Source organism: Pimephales promelas, chromosome 5 (assembly GCF_988280905.1).
Source record: "Pimephales promelas chromosome 5, fPimPro1.hap1.1, whole genome shotgun sequence".
Lineage (NCBI taxonomy): Eukaryota > Metazoa > Chordata > Actinopteri > Cypriniformes > Leuciscidae > Pimephales > Pimephales promelas.
The window spans coordinates 5,183,851-5,198,401 of NC_142773.1; the positions used below are offsets into that span (position 1 = coordinate 5,183,851).

At 49.1% G+C, this 14,551-nt stretch overlaps 17 non-coding genes across 17 annotated transcripts; 3 read left to right on the forward strand and 14 right to left on the reverse strand.

Moving 5' to 3' along the window:
* Nucleotides 1–908: 908 nt before the first annotated feature.
* On the reverse strand, nucleotides 909–990 carry trnas-gcu (transfer RNA serine (anticodon GCU)). Its single transcript has one exon. It is a non-coding gene; the product is annotated as a tRNA-Ser (tRNA).
* Nucleotides 991–1,904: 914 nt separating this feature from the next.
* On the reverse strand, nucleotides 1,905–1,986 carry trnas-gcu (transfer RNA serine (anticodon GCU)). Its single transcript has one exon. It is a non-coding gene; the product is annotated as a tRNA-Ser (tRNA).
* Nucleotides 1,987–2,132: 146 nt separating this feature from the next.
* trnas-gcu (transfer RNA serine (anticodon GCU)) lies at nucleotides 2,133–2,214 on the reverse strand. Its single transcript has one exon. It is a non-coding gene; the product is annotated as a tRNA-Ser (tRNA).
* Nucleotides 2,215–3,478: 1,264 nt separating this feature from the next.
* On the forward strand, nucleotides 3,479–3,619 carry LOC148980896 (U4 spliceosomal RNA). Its single transcript, XR_016168690.1, has one exon. It is a non-coding gene; the product is annotated as a U4 spliceosomal RNA (small nuclear RNA).
* A 1,013-nt stretch (nucleotides 3,620–4,632) lies between these two features.
* On the reverse strand, nucleotides 4,633–4,714 carry trnas-gcu (transfer RNA serine (anticodon GCU)). Its single transcript has one exon. It is a non-coding gene; the product is annotated as a tRNA-Ser (tRNA).
* Nucleotides 4,715–5,239: 525 nt separating this feature from the next.
* trnas-gcu (transfer RNA serine (anticodon GCU)) lies at nucleotides 5,240–5,321 on the reverse strand. Its single transcript has one exon. It is a non-coding gene; the product is annotated as a tRNA-Ser (tRNA).
* Nucleotides 5,322–6,463: 1,142 nt separating this feature from the next.
* trnas-gcu (transfer RNA serine (anticodon GCU)) lies at nucleotides 6,464–6,545 on the reverse strand. The gene has a single exon. It is a non-coding gene; the product is annotated as a tRNA-Ser (tRNA).
* A 1,264-nt stretch (nucleotides 6,546–7,809) lies between these two features.
* LOC148980900 (U4 spliceosomal RNA) lies at nucleotides 7,810–7,950 on the forward strand. The gene has a single exon (XR_016168691.1). It is a non-coding gene; the product is annotated as a U4 spliceosomal RNA (small nuclear RNA).
* A 1,013-nt stretch (nucleotides 7,951–8,963) lies between these two features.
* On the reverse strand, nucleotides 8,964–9,045 carry trnas-gcu (transfer RNA serine (anticodon GCU)). The gene has a single exon. It is a non-coding gene; the product is annotated as a tRNA-Ser (tRNA).
* Nucleotides 9,046–9,570: 525 nt separating this feature from the next.
* On the reverse strand, nucleotides 9,571–9,652 carry trnas-gcu (transfer RNA serine (anticodon GCU)). Its single transcript has one exon. It is a non-coding gene; the product is annotated as a tRNA-Ser (tRNA).
* A 146-nt stretch (nucleotides 9,653–9,798) lies between these two features.
* trnas-gcu (transfer RNA serine (anticodon GCU)) lies at nucleotides 9,799–9,880 on the reverse strand. The gene has a single exon. It is a non-coding gene; the product is annotated as a tRNA-Ser (tRNA).
* A 914-nt stretch (nucleotides 9,881–10,794) lies between these two features.
* Nucleotides 10,795–10,876, reverse strand: trnas-gcu (transfer RNA serine (anticodon GCU)). Its single transcript has one exon. It is a non-coding gene; the product is annotated as a tRNA-Ser (tRNA).
* A 146-nt stretch (nucleotides 10,877–11,022) lies between these two features.
* trnas-gcu (transfer RNA serine (anticodon GCU)) lies at nucleotides 11,023–11,104 on the reverse strand. The gene has a single exon. It is a non-coding gene; the product is annotated as a tRNA-Ser (tRNA).
* Nucleotides 11,105–12,368: 1,264 nt separating this feature from the next.
* On the forward strand, nucleotides 12,369–12,509 carry LOC148980906 (U4 spliceosomal RNA). Its single transcript, XR_016168692.1, has one exon. It is a non-coding gene; the product is annotated as a U4 spliceosomal RNA (small nuclear RNA).
* Nucleotides 12,510–13,522: 1,013 nt separating this feature from the next.
* On the reverse strand, nucleotides 13,523–13,604 carry trnas-gcu (transfer RNA serine (anticodon GCU)). Its single transcript has one exon. It is a non-coding gene; the product is annotated as a tRNA-Ser (tRNA).
* Nucleotides 13,605–14,129: 525 nt separating this feature from the next.
* trnas-gcu (transfer RNA serine (anticodon GCU)) lies at nucleotides 14,130–14,211 on the reverse strand. Its single transcript has one exon. It is a non-coding gene; the product is annotated as a tRNA-Ser (tRNA).
* Nucleotides 14,212–14,357: 146 nt separating this feature from the next.
* On the reverse strand, nucleotides 14,358–14,439 carry trnas-gcu (transfer RNA serine (anticodon GCU)). Its single transcript has one exon. It is a non-coding gene; the product is annotated as a tRNA-Ser (tRNA).
* Nucleotides 14,440–14,551: the final 112 nt, after the last annotated feature.

Consider the following 14,551-nt stretch of genomic DNA (forward strand, 5'->3'; position numbering starts at 1 on the left):
CTGCATGTGTTGCCCGAAGCTGGGCTGTGGTGTGTTTCTGCCGCTATATTAAGGATGACTTTGCTAAACATGGCAGGCCGGGTACATTGAATGGCTTTGCCAGGCACACTTGGCTCTCTGAAAACGCTAAAGACATCAAACAACGAGGATGGGATTCGAACCCACGCATGCAGAGCACAATGGATTAGCAGTCCATCGCCTTAACCACTCGGCCACCTCGTCACTCGACCAAACCTGTTTTCCCGAAGCTGGGCAGTGGTGTGTTTCGGCAGCTATTTTAAGGATGATGTTGTTAAAGTTGGCAGCAAGGTTCTTTGAATGGCTTTGCCAGGCGCACTTTGCTCTCTCGACACATTCAGCTAAAGCTCGCCTTGAGGGGCACCTGTGCGGTTGACGTGTTCACTACATTTTCTCTCTGTTTCTGCAGCTATATTAAGGATGATGTCGCTAAATTTGCCAGGTAGGGTACATTGAACGGCTTTGCCAGGCGCACTTGGCTCTCTGAAAACACTAAAGACATCAAACGACGAGGATGGGATTCGAACCCACGCATGCAGAGCACAATGGATTAGCAGTCCATCGCCTTAACCACTCGGCCACCTCGTCACTCGACCAAGCCTGTTTTCCCGAAGCTGGGCAGTGGTGTGTTTCGGCAGCTATTTTAAGGATGATGCTGTTAAAGTTGGCAGCAAGGTTCTTTGAATGGCTTTGCCAGGCGCACTTTGCTCTCTCGACACATTCAGCTAAAGCTCGCCTTGAGGGGCATCTGTGCGGTTGACGTGTTCACCACATTTTCTCTCTGTTTCTGCAGCTATATTAAGGATGATGTCGCTAAATTTGGCAGGTAGGGTACATTGAACGGCTTTGCCAGGCGCACTTGTCTCTCTCGAAACACTAAACACATCAAACGACGAGGATGGGATTCGAACCCACGCGTGCAGAGCACAATGGATTAGCAGTCCATCGCCTTAACCACTCGGCCACCTCGTCACTCTCCTGCATGTGTTGCCCGAAGCTGGGCTGTGGTGTGTTTCTGCCGCTATATTAAGGATGACTTTGCTAAACATGGCAGGCCGGGTACATTGAATGGCTTTGCCAGGCACACTTGGCTCTCTGAAAACGCTAAAGACATCAAACAACGAGGATGGGATTCGAACCCACGCATGCAGAGCACAATGGATTAGCAGTCCATCGCCTTAACCACTCGGCCACCTCGTCACTCGACCAAACCTGTTTTCCCGAAGCTGGGCAGTGGTGTGTTTCGGCAGCTATTTTAAGGATGATGTTGTTAAAGTTGGCAGCAAGGTTCTTTGAATGGCTTTGCCAGGCGCACTTTGCTCTCTCGACACATTCAGCTAAAGCTCGCCTTGAGGGGCACCTGTGCGGTTGACGTGTTCACTACATTTTCTCTCTGTTTCTGCAGCTATATTAAGGATGATGTCGCTAAATTTGCCAGGTAGGGTACATTGAACGGCTTTGCCAGGCGCACTTGGCTCTCTGAAAACACTAAAGACATCAAACGACGAGGATGGGATTCGAACCCACGCATGCAGAGCACAATGGATTAGCAGTCCATCGCCTTAACCACTCGGCCACCTCGTCACTCGACCAAGCCTGTTTTCCCGAAGCTGGGCAGTGGTGTGTTTCGGCAGCTATTTTAAGGATGATGCTGTTAAAGTTGGCAGCAAGGTTCTTTGAATGGCTTTGCCAGGCGCACTTTGCTCTCTCGACACATTCAGCTAAAGCTCGCCTTGAGGGGCATCTGTGCGGTTGACGTGTTCACCACATTTTCTCTCTGTTTCTGCAGCTATATTAAGGATGATGTCGCTAAATTTGGCAGGTAGGGTACATTGAACGGCTTTGCCAGGCGCACTTGTCTCTCTCGAAACACTAAACACATCAAACGACGAGGATGGGATTCGAACCCACGCGTGCAGAGCACAATGGATTAGCAGTCCATCGCCTTAACCACTCGGCCACCTCGTCACTCGCCTGCATGTGTTGCCCGAAGCTGGGCTGTGGTGTGTTTCTGCCGCTATATTAAGGATGACTTTGCTAAACATGGCAGGCCGGGTACATTGAACGGATTTGCCAGGCACACTTCGCTCTCTGAAAACGCTAAAGACATCAAACGACGAGGATGGGATTCGAACCCACGCGTGCAGAGCACAATGGATTAGCAGTCCATCGCCTTAACCACTCGGCCACCTCGTCACTCTCCTGCATGTGTTGCCCGAAGCTGGGCTGTGGTGTGTTTCTGCCGCTATATTAAGGATGACTTTGCTAAACATGGCAGGCCGGGTACATTGAATGGCTTTGCCAGGCACACTTGGCTCTCTGAAAACGCTAAAGACATCAAACGACAAGGATGGGATTCGAACCCACGCATGCAGAGCACAATGGATTAGCAGTCCATCGCCTTAACCACTCGGCCACCTCGTCACTCGACCAAACCTGTTTTCCCGAAGCTGGGCAGTGGTGTGTTTCGGCAGCTATTTTAAGGATGATGTTGTTAAAGTTGGCAGCAAGGTTCTTTGAATGGCTTTGCCAGGCTCACTTTGCTCTCTCGACACATTCAGCTAAAGCTCGCCTTGAGGGGCACCTGTGCGGTTGACGTGTTCACTACATTTTCTCTCTGTTTCTGCAGCTATATTAAGGATGATGTCGCTAAATTTGGCAGGTAGGGTACATTGAACGGCTTTGCCAGGCGCACTTGGCTCTCTGAAAAAACTAAAGACATCAAACGACGAGGATGGTATTCAAACCCACGTGTGCACAACACAACATAATAGCAGTCCATCACCTAACCACTCGGCCACCTCGCCACAACCTTTTGGATGTTGGAAGTAGTAATTTGGTGCTTTTCAACCCCTCTCATTAACATGATGGAGATACAGTTCACCATATTGTGTTGGAAATGGTTTGGCTGATGAAAGAGGTAACCCTTCAACTGACCTGCAAGGAGCATTGGGTTCTATGGGTTAGGAGACTCACAACTGTTTTGATAGAGGGAGATCTGCTTATGTTTCATTTGTGTGATGCTTCTGATTTGTTGGAAAGAACCTAGAGAGAACGCCTGGGTCGAGAAAAAGGCAGCATAGCTTGCATTGGACCTCTCTCAGAATATGTTTGCAGTGTCCTTGCACTCTTCATTATCCTACCCAACCTCGTAGGGAGCTCGTGGAATCGATCCCGAACTCAAACATATTCTTGGACATTGAGCTTTATAACTCCGCCCCTTTGCTACCAGGATCCACAATTCTCTCCCCCCAAAATTAGAAAGCAGCGCATTTTTTGTTCTTTGAGTGAAGAGATAACAATGATAAAACCTTTTTGTGCACATACCTCACCTGTTTCGTAGACACACCATGCAGCCGTCAGTGCCCAAAAGCTTATTACATGGCAGTTTAAAGCTTGATACCACCCTGTCGTTCCATGTCCAGATAAAAGCACGGAAGACGCTGCTCCTTTTGCCGGCATTCTTTCGCAGAGGCAATATCGTAGTCTATGAGGTTTATCCGAGACGTGATCTTTGCTGGTTGAAAACTTTACCCAATACCCCGCTGGGATGACTTGAAATATAGTCAGCCTTGGCAATTTTTGACGGTCTCTTAGGAGGCTTTGAGACTTGTTGAAAGAACAGAATTGTGCTTTCGCTCCTTGAAAGTGCTGCATTCACTGTGACGGCGAAGACATGAGCTTGAAGACGGTTGGTGTAGTCAGTATTTGGACCTCCCTTAGAATGTGTTTTTGTATTTATAAAGGTCATATCCATGCAACAGGGGCCTTCTTGTTTTGATCCTGTCCTCGACAATGTTTTCAGAAATGAACAGGTGCTTTTTCTGCAGCTACAATTAAAATGAAATTCAGCTAAAGCTTGCCTTGAGGGGCACCCCTGCAGTTGACCTGTTCGCTAGGCTCTCTGTTTCTGCAGCTATTTTAAGGATGACGCCGTTGAAGTTGGCAGCAAGGTCCTTTGCCAGGCGCACTTGTCTCTCTCGAAACACTAAACACATCAAACAACAAGGATGGGATTCGAACCCACGCGTGCAGAGCACAATGGATTAGCAGTCCATCGCCTTAACCACTCGGCCACCTCGTCACTCGCCTGCATGTGTTGCCCGAAGCTGGGCTGTGGTGTGTTTCTGCCGCTATATTAAGGATGACTTTGCTAAACATGGCAGGCCGGGTACATTGAACGGCTTTGCCAGGCACACTTGGCTCTCTGAAAACACTAAAGACATCAAACCACGAGGATGGGATTCGAACCCACGCATGCAGAGCACAATGGATTAGCAGTCCATCGCCTTAACCACTCGGCCACCTCGTCACTCGACCAAGCCTGTTTTCCCGAAGCTGGGCAGTGGTGTGTTTCGGCAGCTATTTTAAGGATGATGTTGTTAAAGTTGGCAGCAAGGTTCTTTGAATGGCTTTGCCAGGCGCACTTTGCTCTCTCGACACATTCAGCTAAAGCTCGCCTTGAGGGGCACCTGTGCGGTTGACGTGTTCACCACATTTTCTCTCTGTTTCTGCAGCTATATTAAGGATGATGTCGCTAAATTTGGCAGGTAGGGTACATTGAACGGCTTTGCCAGGCGCACTTGTCTCTCTCGAAACACTAAACACATCAAACGACGAGGATGGGATTCGAACCCACGCGTGCAGAGCACAATGGATTAGCAGTCCATCGCCTTAACCACTCGGCCACCTCGTCACTCGCCTGCATGTGTTGCCCGAAGCTGGGCTCTGGTGTGTTTCTGCCGCTATATTAAGGATGACTTTGCTAAATATGGCAGGCCGGGTACATTGAACGGCTTTGCCAGGCACACTTGGCTCTCTGAAAACACTAAAGACATCAAACAACGAGGATTCGAACCCACGCATGCAGAGCACAATGGATTAGCAGTCCATCGCCTTAACCACTCGGCCACCTCGTCACTCGACCAAACCTGTTTTCCCGAAGCTGGGCAGTGGTGTGTTTCGGCAGCTATTTTAAGGATGATGTTGTTAAAGTTGGCAGCAAGGTTCTTTGAATGGCTTTGCCAGGCGCACTTTGCTCTCTCGACACATTCAGCTAAAGCTCGCCTTGAGGGGCACCTGTGCGGTTGACGTGTTCACTACATTTTCTCTCTGTTTCTGCAGCTATATTAAGAATGATGTCGCTAAATTTGGCAGGTAGGGTACATTGAACGGCTTTGCCAGGCGCACTTGTCTCTCTCGAAACACTAAACACATCAAACGACGAGGATGGGATTCGAACCCACGCGTGCAGAGCACAATGGATTAGCAGTCCATCGCCTTAACCACTCGGCCACCTCGTCACTCTCCAGCATGTGTTGCCCGAAGCTGGGCTGTGGTGTGTTTCTGCCGCTATATTAAGGATGACTTTGCTAAACATGGCAGGCCGGGTACATTGAACGGCTTTGCCAGGCACACTTCGCTCTCTGAAAACGCTAAAGACATCAAACGACAAGGATGGGATTCGAACCCACGCGTGCAGAGCACAATGGATTAGCAGTCCATCGCCTTAACCACTCGGCCACCTCGTCACTCTCCTGCATGTGTTGCCCGAAGCTGGGCTGTGGTGTGTTTCTGCCGCTATATTAAGGATGACTTTGCTAAACATGGCAGGCCGGGTACATTGAATGGCTTTGCCAGGCACACTTGGCTCTCTGAAAACGCTAAAGACATCAAAAGACGAGGATGGGATTCGAACCCACGCATGCAGAGCACAATGGATTAGCAGTCCATCGCCTTAACCACTCGGCCACCTCGTCACTCGACCAAACCTGTTTTCCCGAAGCTGGGCAGTGGTGTGTTTCGGCAGCTATTTTAAGGATGATGTTGTTAAAGTTGGCAGCAAGGTTCTTTGAATGGCTTTGCCAGGCGCACTTTGCTCTCTCGACACATTCAGCTAAAGCTCGCCTTGAGGGGCACCTGTGCGGTTGACGTGTTCACTACATTTTCTCTCTGTTTCTGCAGCTATATTAAGGATGATGTCGCTAAATTTGGCAGGTAGGGTACATTGAACGGCTTTGCCAGGCGCACTTGGCTCTCTGAAAACACTAAAGACATCAAACGACGAGGATGGGATTCGAACCCACGCATGCAGAGCACAATGGATTAGCAGTCCATCGCCTTAACCACTCGGCCACCTCGTCACTCGACCAAGCCTGTTTTCCCGAAGCTGGGCAGTGGTGTGTTTCGGCAGCTATTTTAAGGATGATGCTGTTAAAGTTGGCAGCAAGGTTCTTTGAATGGCTTTGCCAGGCGCACTTTGCTCTCTCGACACATTCAGCTAAAGCTCGCCTTGAGGGGCACCTGTGCGGTTGACGTGTTCACCACATTTTCTCTCTGTTTCTGCAGCTATATTAAGGATGATGTCGCTAAATTTGGCAGGTAGGGTACATTGAACGGCTTTGCCAGGCGCACTTGTCTCTCTCGAAACACTAAACACATCAAACGACGAGGATGGGATTCGAACCCACGCGTGCAGAGCACAATGGATTAGCAGTCCATCGCCTTAACCACTCGGCCACCTCGTCACTCGCCTGCATGTGTTGCCCGAAGCTGGGCTGTGGTGTGTTTCTGCCGCTATATTAAGGATGACTTTGCTAAACATGGCAGGCCGGGTACATTGAATGGCTTTGCCAGGCACACTTCGCTCTCTGAAAACGCTAAAGACATCAAACGACAAGGATGGGATTCGAACCCACGCATGCAGAGCACAATGGATTAGCAGTCCATCGCCTTAACCACTCGGCCACCTCGTCACTCGACCAAACCTGTTTTCCCGAAGCTGGGCAGTGGTGTGTTTCGGCAGCTATTTTAAGGATGATGTTGTTAAAGTTGGCAGCAAGGTTCTTTGAATGGCTTTGCCAGGCTCACTTTGCTCTCTCGACACATTCAGCTAAAGCTCGCCTTGAGGGGCACCTGTGCGGTTGACGTGTTCACTACATTTTCTCTCTGTTTCTGCAGCTATATTAAGGATGATGTCGCTAAATTTGGCAGGTAGGGTACATTGAACGGCTTTGCCAGGCGCACTTGGCTCTCTGAAAAAACTAAAGACATCAAACGACGAGGATGGTATTCAAACCCACGTGTGCACAACACAACATAATAGCAGTCCATCACCTAACCACTCGGCCACCTCGCCACAACCTTTTGGATGTTGGAAGTAGTAATTTGGTGCTTTTCAACCCCTCTCATTAACATGATGGAGATACAGTTCACCATATTGTGTTGGAAATGGTTTGGCTGATGAAAGAGGTAACCCTTCAACTGACCTGCAAGGAGCATTGGGTTCTATGGGTTAGGAGACTCACAACTGTTTTGATAGAGGGAGATCTGCTTATGTTTCATTTGTGTGATGCTTCTGATTTGTTGGAAAGAACCTAGAGAGAACGCCTGGGTCGAGAAAAAGGCAGCATAGCTTGCATTGGACCTCTCTCAGAATATGTTTGCAGTGTCCTTGCACTCTTCATTATCCTACCCAACCTCGTAGGGAGCTCGTGGAATCGATCCCGAACTCAAACATATTCTTGGACATTGAGCTTTATAACTCCGCCCCTTTGCTACCAGGATCCACAATTCTCTCCCCCCAAAATTAGAAAGCAGCGCATTTTTTGTTCTTTGAGTGAAGAGATAACAATGATAAAACCTTTTTGTGCACATACCTCACCTGTTTCGTAGACACACCATGCAGCCGTCAGTGCCCAAAAGCTTATTACATGGCAGTTTAAAGCTTGATACCACCCTGTCGTTCCATGTCCAGATAAAAGCACGGAAGACGCTGCTCCTTTTGCCGGCATTCTTTCGCAGAGGCAATATCGTAGTCTATGAGGTTTATCCGAGACGTGATCTTTGCTGGTTGAAAACTTTACCCAATACCCCGCTGGGATGACTTGAAATATAGTCAGCCTTGGCAATTTTTGACGGTCTCTTAGGAGGCTTTGAGACTTGTTGAAAGAACAGAATTGTGCTTTCGCTCCTTGAAAGTGCTGCATTCACTGTGACGGCGAAGACATGAGCTTGAAGACGGTTGGTGTAGTCAGTATTTGGACCTCCCTTAGAATGTGTTTTTGTATTTATAAAGGTCATATCCATGCAACAGGGGCCTTCTTGTTTTGATCCTGTCCTCGACAATGTTTTCAGAAATGAACAGGTGCTTTTTCTGCAGCTACAATTAAAATGAAATTCAGCTAAAGCTTGCCTTGAGGGGCACCCCTGCAGTTGACCTGTTCGCTAGGCTCTCTGTTTCTGCAGCTATTTTAAGGATGACGTCGTTAAAGTTGGCAGCAAGGTCCTTTGCCAGGCGCACTTGTCTTTCTCAAAACACTAAACACATCAAACGACAATGATGGGATTCGAACCCACGCGTGCAGAGCACAATGGATTAGCAGTCCATCGCCTTAACCACTCGGCCACCTCGTCACTCGCCTGCATGTGTTGCCCGAAGCTGGGCTGTGGTGTGTTTCTGCCGCTATATTAAGGATGACTTTGCTAAACATGGCAGGCCGGGTACATTGAACGGCTTTGCCAGGCACACTTGGCTCTCTGAAAACACTAAAGACATCAAACGACGAGGATGGGATTCGAACCCACGCATGCAGAGCACAATGGATTAGCAGTCCATCGCCTTAACCACTCGGCCACCTCGTCACTCGACCAAGCCTGTTTTCCCGAAGCTGGGCAGTGGTGTGTTTCGGCAGCTATTTTAAGGATGATGCTGTTAAAGTTGGCAGCAAGGTTCTTTGAATGGCTTTGCCAGGCGCACTTTGCTCTCTCGACACATTCAGCTAAAGCTCGCCTTGAGGGGCACCTGTGCGGTTGACGTGTTCACCACATTTTCTCTCTGTTTCTGCAGCTATATTAAGGATGATGTCGCTAAATTTGGCAGGTAGGGTACATTGAACGGCTTTGCCAGGCGCACTTGTCTCTCTCGAAACACTAAACACATCAAACGACGAGGATGGGATTCGAACCCACGCGTGCAGAGCACAATGGATTAGCAGTCCATCGCCTTAACCACTCGGCCACCTCGTCACTCGCCTGCATGTGTTGCCCGAAGCTGGGCTGTGGTGTGTTTCTGCCGCTATATTAAGGATGACTTTGCTAAACATGGCAGGCCGGGTACATTGAACGGCTTTGCCAGGCACACTTGGCTCTCTGAAAACACTAAAGACATCAAACAACGAGGATTCGAACCCACGCATGCAGAGCACAATGGATTAGCAGTCCATCGCCTTAACCACTCGGCCACCTCGTCACTCGACCAAACCTGTTTTCCCGAAGCTGGGCAGTGGTGTGTTTCGGCAGCTATTTTAAGGATGATGTTGTTAAAGTTGGCAGCAAGGTTCTTTGAATGGCTTTGCCAGGCGCACTTTGCTCTCTCGACACATTCAGCTAAAGCTCGCCTTGAGGGGCACCTGTGCGGTTGACGTGTTCACTACATTTTCTCTCTGTTTCTGCAGCTATATTAAGAATGATGTCGCTAAATTTGGCAGGTAGGGTACATTGAACGGCTTTGCCAGGCGCACTTGTCTCTCTCGAAACACTAAACACATCAAACGACGAGGATGGGATTCGAACCCACGCGTGCAGAGCACAATGGATTAGCAGTCCATCGCCTTAACCACTCGGCCACCTCGTCACTCTCCAGCATGTGTTGCCCGAAGCTGGGCTGTGGTGTGTTTCTGCCGCTATATTAAGGATGACTTTGCTAAACATGGCAGGCCGGGTACATTGAACGGCTTTGCCAGGCACACTTCGCTCTCTGAAAACGCTAAAGACATCAAATGACGAGGATGGGATTCGAACCCACGCGTGCAGAGCACAATGGATTAGCAGTCCATCGCCTTAACCACTCGGCCACCTCGTCACTCTCCTGCATGTGTTGCCCGAAGCTGGGCTGTGGTGTGTTTCTGCCGCTATATTAAGGATGACTTTGCTAAACATGGCAGGCCGGGTACATTGAATGGCTTTGCCAGGCACACTTGGCTCTCTGAAAACGCTAAAGACATCAAACGACGAGGATGGGATTCGAACCCACGCATGCAGAGCACAATGGATTAGCAGTCCATCGCCTTAACCACTCGGCCACCTCGTCACTCGACCAAGCCTGTTTTCCCGAAGCTGGGCAGTGGTGTGTTTCGGCAGCTATTTTAAGGATGATGCTGTTAAAGTTGGCAGCAAGGTTCTTTGAATGGCTTTGCCAGGCGCACTTTGCTCTCTCGACACATTCAGCTAAAGCTCGCCTTGAGGGGCACCTGTGCGGTTGACGTGTTCACTACATTTTCTCTCTGTTTCTGCAGCTATATTAAGGATGATGTCGCTAAATTTGGCAGGTAGGGTACATTGAACGGCTTTGCCAGGCGCACTTGGCTCTCTGAAAACACTAAAGACATCAAACGACGAGGATGGGATTCGAACCCACGCATGCAGAGCACAATGGATTAGCAGTCCATCGCCTTAACCACTCGGCCACCTCGTCACTCGACCAAGCCTGTTTTCCCGAAGCTGGGCAGTGGTGTGTTTCGGCAGCTATTTTAAGGATGATGCTGTTAAAGTTGGCAGCAAGGTTCTTTGAATGGCTTTGCCAGGCGCACTTTGCTCTCTCGACACATTCAGCTAAAGCTCGCCTTGAGGGGCACCTGTGCGGTTGACGTGTTCACCACATTTTCTCTCTGTTTCTGCAGCTATATTAAGGATGATGTCGCTAAATTTGGCAGGTAGGGTACATTGAACGGCTTTGCCAGGCGCACTTGTCTCTCTCGAAACACTAAACACATCAAACGACGAGGATGGGATTCGAACCCACGCGTGCAGAGCACAATGGATTAGCAGTCCATCGCCTTAACCACTCGGCCACCTCGTCACTCGCCTGCATGTGTTGCCCGAAGCTGGGCTGTGGTGTGTTTCTGCCGCTATATTAAGGATGACTTTGCTAAACATGGCAGGCCGGGTACATTGAACGGATTTGCCAGGCACACTTCGCTCTCTGAAAACGCTAAAGACATCAAACGACGAGGATGGGATTCGAACCCACGCGTGCAGAGCACAATGGATTAGCAGTCCATCGCCTTAACCACTCGGCCACCTCGTCACTCTCCTGCATGTGTTGCCCGAAGCTGGGCTGTGGTGTGTTTCTGCCGCTATATTAAGGATGACTTTGCTAAACATGGCAGGCCGGGTACATTGAATGGCTTTGCCAGGCACACTTGGCTCTCTGAAAACGCTAAAGACATCAAACGACAAGGATGGGATTCGAACCCACGCATGCAGAGCACAATGGATTAGCAGTCCATCGCCTTAACCACTCGGCCACCTCGTAACTCGACCAAACCTGTTTTCCCGAAGCTGGGCAGTGGTGTGTTTCGGCAGCTATTTTAAGGATGATGTTGTTAAAGTTGGCAGCAAGGTTCTTTGAATGGCTTTGCCAGGCTCACTTTGCTCTCTCGACACATTCAGCTAAAGCTCGCCTTGAGGGGCACCTGTGCGGTTGACGTGTTCACTACATTTTCTCTCTGTTTCTGCAGCTATATTAAGGATGATGTCGCTAAATTTGGCAGGTAGGGTACATTGAACGGCTTTGCCAGGCGCACTTGGCTCTCTGAAAAAACTAAAGACATCAAACGACGAGGATGGTATTCAAACCCACGTGTGCACAACACAACATAATAGCAGTCCATCACCTAACCACTCGGCCACCTCGCCACAACCTTTTGGATGTTGGAAGTAGTAATTTGGTGCTTTTCAACCCCTCTCATTAACATGATGGAGATACAGTTCACCATATTGTGTTGGAAATGGTTTGGCTGATGAAAGAGGTAACCCTTCAACTGACCTGCAAGGAGCATTGGGTTCTATGGGTTAGGAGACTCACAACTGTTTTGATAGAGGGAGATCTGCTTATGTTTCATTTGTGTGATGCTTCTGATTTGTTGGAAAGAACCTAGAGAGAACGCCTGGGTCGAGAAAAAGGCAGCATAGCTTGCATTGGACCTCTCTCAGAATATGTTTGCAGTGTCCTTGCACTCTTCATTATCCTACCCAACCTCGTAGGGAGCTCGTGGAATCGATCCCGAACTCAAACATATTCTTGGACATTGAGCTTTATAACTCCGCCCCTTTGCTACCAGGATCCACAATTCTCTCCCCCCAAAATTAGAAAGCAGCGCATTTTTTGTTCTTTGAGTGAAGAGATAACAATGATAAAACCTTTTTGTGCACATACCTCACCTGTTTCGTAGACACACCATGCAGCCGTCAGTGCCCAAAAGCTTATTACATGGCAGTTTAAAGCTTGATACCACCCTGTCGTTCCATGTCCAGATAAAAGCACGGAAGACGCTGCTCCTTTTGCCGGCATTCTTTCGCAGAGGCAATATCGTAGTCTATGAGGTTTATCCGAGACGTGATCTTTGCTGGTTGAAAACTTTACCCAATACCCCGCTGGGATGACTTGAAATATAGTCAGCCTTGGCAATTTTTGACGGTCTCTTAGGAGGCTTTGAGACTTGTTGAAAGAACAGAATTGTGCTTTCGCTCCTTGAAAGTGCTGCATTCACTGTGACGGCGAAGACATGAGCTTGAAGACGGTTGGTGTAGTCAGTATTTGGACCTCCCTTAGAATGTGTTTTTGTATTTATAAAGGTCATATCCATGCAACAGCGGCCTTCTTGTTTTGATCCTGTCCTCGACAATGTTTTCAGAAATGAACAGGTGCTTTTTCTGCAGCTACAATTAAAATGAAATTCAGCTAAAGCTTGCCTTGAGGGGCACCCCTGCAGTTGACCTGTTCGCTAGGCTCTCTGTTTCTGCAGCTATTTTAAGGATGACGTCGTTAAAGTTGGCAGCAAGGTCCTTTGCCAGGCGCACTTGTCTTTCTCAAAACACTAAACACATCAAACGACAATGATGGGATTCGAACCCACGCGTGCAGAGCACAATGGATTAGCAGTCCATCGCCTTAACCACTCGGCCACCTCGTCACTCGCCTGCATGTGTTGCCCGAAGCTGGGCTGTGGTGTGTTTCTGCCGCTATATTAAGGATGACTTTGCTAAACATGGCAGGCCGGGTACATTGAACGGCTTTGCCAGGCACACTTGGCTCTCTGAAAACACTAAAGACATCAAACGACGAGGATGGGATTCGAACCCACGCATGCAGAGCACAATGGATTAGCAGTCCATCGCCTTAACCACTCGGCCACCTCGTCACTCGACCAAGCCTGTTTTCCCGAAGCTGGGCAGTGGTGTGTTTCGGCAGCTATTTTAAGGATGATGCTGTTAAAGTTGGCAGCAAGGTTCTTTGAATGGCTTTGCCAGGCGCACTTTGCTCTCTCGACACATTCAGCTAAAGCTCGCCTTGAGGGGCACCTGTGCGGTTGACGTGTTCACCACATTTTCTCTCTGTTTCTGCAGCTATATTAAGGATGATGTCGCTAAATTTGGCAGGTAGGGTACATTGAACGGCTTTGCCAGGCGCACTTGTCTCTCTCGAAACACTAAACACATCAAACGACGAGGATGGGATTCGAACCCACGCGTGCAGAGCACAATGGATTAGCAGTCCATCGCCTTAACCACTCGGCCACCTCGTCACTCGCCTGCATGTGTTGCCCGAAGCTGGGCTGTGGTGTGTTTCTGCCGCTATATTAAGGATGACTTTGCTAAACATGGCAGGCCGGGTACATTGAACGGCTTTGCCAGGCACACTTGGCTCTCTGAAAACACTAAAGACATCAAACAACGAGGATTCGAACCCACGCATGCAGAGCACAATGGATTAGCAGTCCATCGCCTTAACCACTCGGCCACCTCGTCACTCGACCAAACCTGTTTTCCCGAAGCTGGGCAGTGGTGTGTTTCGGCAGCTATTTTAAGGATGATGTTGTTAAAGTTGGCAGCAAAGTTCTTTGAATGGCTTTGCCAGGCGCACTTTGCTCTCTCGACACATTCAGCTAAAGCTCGCCTTGAGGGGCACCTGTGCGGTTGACGTGTTCACTACATTTTCTCTCTGTTTCTGCAGCTATATTAAGAATGATGTCGCTAAATTTGGCAGGTAGGGTACATTGAACGGCTTTGCCAGGCGCACTTGTCTCTCTCGAAACACTAAACACATCAAACGACGAGGATGGGATTCGAACCCACGCGTGCAGAGCACAATGGATTAGCAGTCCATCGCCTTAACCACTCGGCCACCTCGTCACTCTCCAGCATGTGTTGCCCGAAGCTGGGCTGTGGTGTGTTTCTGCCGCTATATTAAGGATGACTTTGCTAAACATGGCAGGCCGGGTACATTGAACGGCTTTGCCAGGCACACTTCGCTCTCTGAAAACGCTAAAGACATCAAACGACGAGGATGGGATTCGAACCCACGCGTGCAGAGCACAATGGATTAGCAGTCCATCGCCTTAACCACTCGGCCACCTCGTCACTCTCCTGCATGTGTTGCCCGAAGCTGGGCTGTGGTGTGTTTCTGCCGCTATATTAAGGATGACTTTGCTAAACATGGCAGGCCGGGTACATTGAATGGCTTTGCCAGGCA